Below are 6,428 nucleotides of genomic sequence, written 5' to 3' on the forward strand. Positions count from 1 at the left end.
TGTCTTTCTTTTGCTTATAGGCACTTGATGTGGATCCTGTTTGCCATTCATTTACCTCCTAAGAAAATAAACTTGTGGCACCCTTGGGTCTGTAATGTCCTCAGACAGCTGAAGAGGCTGGGGAGACAAAAAGGAGAGTGGTCTGCCAGGACTGCAGTGGCTGGGGTGGTCAGCAGAGCCTTGACTTGCAGGCAGCAGTTGAGGCCAGTGCTGAGGCCACTTCCCGGAGGAGGAACACTGATGGTGCGTAAATACTAACCCCCAGCTCACCAGGACACATCCAGGCAGAAATTATAAGCTGGGAGCAGGGTGCTACTAGCTGGGGCAGCTGCTAGTGGCTGTCTTACCAACCATGCAGTGCTGAAAGTCAGATTGGGTCAGGGTGATTGTTTGGATGTCTTTTTTTCTTATTAGTCAAGCAGGTTTTCCAAGTTTATATGTTGTTGCAATTTTTATTCTTCCGGGGCCTCTTTCCTTGGGTCAAAAAATGTGTAGTCTAGAGCCCTTTTGTTTAGCTCTCAGCTTGAGAGTGGGAAAAAGTTACTCATGGCTGAGTTCTCTGCATATAATTTAGGTTCCTGGTCTACGAACAGTGATTGAAACTGATTCTATTTAGGACATTCATAGCAAGAGCACCTAGAAGCTGAGTTGGCAGGTACAGGTATGTTTTCTCTGAAAACCCAACCCAAATAGGAATGCTACCAAGAACTGGGGACTTTGGTTATTTTGTGTGTACTTTAGTGTTATCTGTGCTGATCAGCCTCCTCAGTATTTGGTTGTCTTTGTTTTCATTTTCACATGAACACAATGATGGTGCTTTTAAACTGAGGTATTTCAGGCACTGTCTTACGCAATTTGCTCTTAAACAGCTGAGACATGGGTGCCTATCTGTCTATGACAAGGATTAGTTTATTGCTTATTTAAAAGAGATCTTGAAAACTTGTTTATAACTGTTTACATACAATTTTTTCAACAGTTCAGATTGCCTAAGGCTACGGCATGTTCCCTGTGCTTATGTGCAGTGTGTAACCCCCAAGTGGCCTCAGGCAAATGGAGTGGTTAAAAGATTTATGCACTATGTGGATAAACAAAATCTGGGAGAATTTCCCTGAGGCTTTGCCTGGATTGGCAAAATGGTGTGATTTTAAAACATGATAGTACCTGGTACTCCTCTTATATGTTGGCTTGATGAGGAAAAATCTGTATGAAAGAACCAGGGTGTTTTAAGAAGTCCTACTTAGGCACAGCAGATGCTCACAGCTTGCCCTAACAAACGTTTTATGAGACAGCAACCACCATCACTGAAATACAACTCTTTTTCTTAGGGTAGACCTAACGTGGCACAAAACAAATACCTTGAAGACTTTCAAGAATTTCCCTGACCGGGCCGTGCAATGAACACACAAGACAGATGGAAATTTAGGGAATTTCTCTTTCTGAGTAGGAAGCAAAGAGTAGGCTGCCAAAATCTCCTGCGGGTTAGGATCCTGCCCTGACCCTTGTGGAGGATTTCCTGGAGCCCAGTATCAATGGGAACACTTCCACAGGCTGAAAAATTGGAGGATTTCACCTGCAATGTGTTTCCCTTCTTCACGTTTTGTGTTAAACCCACAAAAGCCTAGAATTCAGTGGAGTGGGAGTAGTTAAAGGATGTGGAAAGCCTTGCTCACTCTCACTCGGCTTGCAAGCAAAGTACAGCGGGCTATATATAGGCAGCGTGTAACACTGATTTCTCTAGGGAAGTGATTGATCTTCTCTCAGTGTAAGCCAGCCGCTCACCGGCTTAGCCCGAAACGAAATAAAGATGCTGGCTTGGCTTCCAACACCGACGAGGAAATAAATTTAAAACAGCCCCGTCCGCGGCAGCGGCACCGCCGACCCGTGCGCAGCATCCCTGACCCGCTTTGGAGCCGCTCTCCGGGGACAGCTCGGTGGGTGCCGGAGGTGGCCGGGGGATCCCCCGCTCGCGGCTGCTCATCCGGGAGCCGCTCGCACGGAGCAGCTTTCCCGCCCAGGGCTCGCAGGCGCCCGGCGCGTCCCGGGGGAGCGGCGGTCCGGAGGCGCTCCCGCTGCTCGGGGAGGAGCTGCCCGCCCGCTGGGATCGCGGCCCCGGCCCGCGGCTGCCGCCCGCTGGAGGGAGCGGGCAAGGCCGGGGGCCCGGGCTCTGCACGGCCCCGGGCGCTGGCGTTTCGCTCTCTGCCAGCCGCTGCCTCTGGATCGAGTCCATAACCGAGTTACCGCGCCCCCTGGAAAGGCACCTGATCTCAGCGGGACGGCATCGGGACGAGGAGCAGCCCCAGGTACCTGCGAGGCGTTTCTCACGGCGTGTTGGCTGCCCATCACTTCTCACTCTGATTACTCTGGTAGATCTCCTTTTTCTTTTCTTATTAAAAAGCCACAATCTTTTTTATTCCTGAGTGGATTTATTATGCACTTAGGTCATGCTAGTTCACCGAATTCCAACTTACAATCCCAAACGACTTCTCCCATTAGGATGGCTGGAATATATCCTGTTTTATCCATCGGTTTGAGAGCTCCCACCAGCACCCTCACCTGTTCAGCTTCAACATCGGTGTGAAGTGCAGGTGTGAGATCCAACAATATTTTGTTGTTGAACTCCCTAGAGCTATGTGGGGTGGTAGCACTTCCATGTCTTACCATCATCCTGCCTTTACGTTTCCTTTTTAATCCTCTTTGCTGGTGCAAGCCCTCAGGAGCCCCTGTCAGATGCCTGCCCCAGGGATCCAGAAACACTACTGACTTGGAATGTAGGCTTTTTCCCTGTAGCCTCTGCATGCCAGCTCCAAATTCAGAGTTTTGTCTTTGCTTTGAGATGCCTTTGTGAACTGGCTCGTCTCACAGAACAAGCCAGGCTGAATCGTATGTATGCCTTGCCCTCGTCGCCACTCTCTTGGCTAAGTTGGTGCCAGGTGTAAATGACAGTGATGACTTGCACATTTCCTTCAAGATTATTCCTGCTACTAATGCCTGTGGAACATCTTTAGGGAAAGCTTTGACCAACAACTGCTTTACAAGTGTTTTTATGCCTGTCAGATAAGTAGATTTAAGACCATTTAATTTGGACTGTTTCTTTTTTCATAAATCATGCTGGACAGAAGCAAGGAGTTTATCAATGCTCATGTGATTTTTATCAGTGCAGTTACCTTTTTTTATCATAATTCTGACTTTGCCTAAGAACAAAAACAGATTTATTTGATAAGGTTGTGGGTTTTTTTCTGGAGAAAGGACACTAATTACACACAACTTTCCCTCATGACCCTTTTCTCAACTAGCAACCACCAGTGCGCCTCCAGGTTTCAGAATTTTCCCTGTCTTCCAAGGTGATGATCAGCTGAGCAGTAATGGTCAGCCATTATTCCTCAGACTTTTGGTACAAATGTCCTGCACTTTCTAATGAAAAAACCCCAACCCTCCAAATTTTGTTCTTCCCTCTAGAAGAAATCTAATGTTCTCTTTTTGTAGGAAAGACTGTGGGGTTCTTAGCCATCCTCATATGACAAGTCAGCCATCATCCATAAAACAGTATCTCACAGCTTTCTAAATACATACGGTATTAATACTTTTAATATTTTCCTTTTTCGTATCAATAAAAATTTACCATTGGCATATACTAATAGGAACATAGAGTTTAAAATTTTAAGCGGTTTCGTTCTCTGTCTTGTACACCTCAGAAACTCTCTTCTTGTATTTAGATCTGCTGGTCAAGACTTCTTTTCCCACTGTTTATTTATTACTATTGAACCTCATTAGCTTCTTGTCTATATTTATTACTATTGATTTCCATTTCTTTCTGTTTGATAAACAGTGCCCTTTGCCGACAGGTACATTTATTTCCACTTTGAAGTTGAATCTGCTTGTTGTTCTCGTCACTTTGTCACCAAGAACTTGAAGTGTGAAACTTCCCAAGCTGGCTGGTTTAGAAATTAAAGGGGTTTGGTGGCAGCGTGGTAGTGAGCCACTTCAGGGAACCAGCGAGGTTTATAACCATTTGTCATATGTGATCCTTCAGTTCATGGTTTTACCTTTATCATGGAACATTCAAATTATCTGGAAAAAAATTCCTGATTATGGCATACCATGCTGAATCTTGTAGATTTAATTACAAGGAAAAACTGTGGAGTTTGATGGTGTCATCAGCCACAAACCTGATTGCTTCTGTTCAGTAATCCAACGTGGTAAGATAAAGGCTGTAGACAGAAACCTTCAAACCTGTCTTTTGCTGTCCTGTGGTCATATTCTGGAAAGCTTCAGTAAGATGAAATGATGCGAGGAGCACTCTTCTGTCCAAAAGGACTCATCTAGCACAAAGGCTTTTTTAACGAGTGGAGCTACTCCGTCTTACTGAAAATGAGTTAGCAAAGAAAAACATCAAACTTAATTTTAAGTGAAGAGTGTCTGCTTGAAAACTATCAAAGTGAAGTTCTGTCCTTACTTCTATATATAATTATGCTACTCTTTCTGTCTTCTTTCATATCTCATGAAAGTATTTGTTGTCTTCTGATCAGACACAGTGGAAGAACGTTGCTGTTATTTTTCAGTATCAGTTAAAAACCAACCTTGTGTTGCTGTAAGAGAAACAGGCTGAATGAGCTATTATTATTAGTCCTTATCTTACTTGAACCAGATTTAATATCTCTGAGTTCCTAACTCAAGGTTATATATGGAGATATGGAAGCAAGCTAAATTAGCAGCAATTGGCCTTAGAGCTAACCAAGCAAGGTATTTCTTCACTCTGCTTATATTTGGAACACATTGTTACTTACAGTTCACATAGGCTCAGAAATATCTTACACAGATTTCTACAAGAAAAATCCATTAAAGGTCATTATATACAAAGATTCCACTATGGTCTGACAGACCCTCTGCCTCATGGAGCAGTGCATGCTATGAAATATTGTACACTTGCATTTATTTTAACTTTTTACAGGGCAGATGCTACAAGCCTCTTTTGTAGGCAGGACACCGGATTAGATGGAGCTGCGGCCTGACCTTGCAAAAAACGGTTTTTGCATGGTCTTATGTACATGAATCCAGCTGCCTCTACAGTTGCATCCCAGTTTCTCTGGATGCTGGAATGCTCACTGTCAAATTCTACATGTGGCATAGACAAGACACCGTTGGAAACCTCCCATACCAACGTGGCTTTCAGCAGATATAGTCTGCACAAAAAACCCTAGGAAAACAGGGAGAACAGTCAGGTTAACCTTATCCACTTACTGCTCTCGTTCTCCTCTCCTAACTTCTAAACACTCAGCCTTGTATGTTTTCAAACCCCATTGCTCACCTTGCTGCTTGTGAATGGGACAGACCTTGGCTTTCTTGGATGCGTCACAGCATGGTTTAGTGTCCTGGATTTCCACATAGTCTTTGAACTGAGATTATTAAGCTGTTCTTACTAGGGACCAGCTATTTTTATTGCCCAGCAGCACCTGACATAGGCTGCCTGGAAGCAAACTGCTGGTGCTTAACTCAAATTCAAACCTGATCCACCAATAGGTCTACAGCGAGAACATTTGAGAGGAACCTATGACTGTATCAGCACCTAATCAAACCAAATATAAAGTTCCGTGGTGAATATGCGCAACAGGCCTCACAGACAGCACTTTCTGCCACAAAATTTGACAGGGCAACTAAGAAAGTTTCTCTGTTCCATGCAGTTGAGTGGAGTTTAGTTTAAGAGACAGAAATAGCACAGTTGTGTGTAAATTAAATGACATTATTTGAAAACAACTGTGAAAGAATGGAGACTAAAAATCTCGTCTAATTAATGTGTAACAATAGATGATGATTTATTGACTCTTCTGTGAATATACAGTTTCTATTAACAATATTTAGATACTTTTTCTCAGAAATTCGTAATTATTTATGTTTAGTAATTTATGAATAAACATTTTGCAAGAAAAAAGGCACTAAAATGTACAGTTAGTCATCCTTATTACATACACTGTGAGTTTCAGACATCCCTATTACATTCGCTGTGAGTTCCATACAGTAGATTCCCCTGGCATAAACAATTATTAAATTTCTTCCCCAAGTGGTACCTCTTGTTGCATTTCATACATCTCCAGCCATAAAAATATATGTATTTTAGGGATCTACTTTTTCTCCTTTAACTCACTGTTTCCGTAGGAAAAACAAAGAATTTGCTATGCAAATTAGCTACACAATAAAGGTAATGAAAACTCCATTCATCATGTTTCTAAGGACTCAAACAGACTAAGAGATCCTTAGAGATTCAAACTCTAATCTGGGTATTTTTTATTAATCAAAAACAACAGTGCAAAAAAGATTTGTTTAAAGGTGCAATTCCAGAAGCTACTTCCGTGCAAGCCAGAACCAGCCTTGGTGGTGTCTGAGGCACTAAAATACTAAACCAACACTTTACAACAGGTGAGGTGACTGAGTTG

The sequence above is a fragment of the Corvus cornix genome, chromosome 2, assembly GCF_000738735.6.
Source record: "Corvus cornix cornix isolate S_Up_H32 chromosome 2, ASM73873v5, whole genome shotgun sequence".
Taxonomy (NCBI): domain Eukaryota; kingdom Metazoa; phylum Chordata; class Aves; order Passeriformes; family Corvidae; genus Corvus; species Corvus cornix.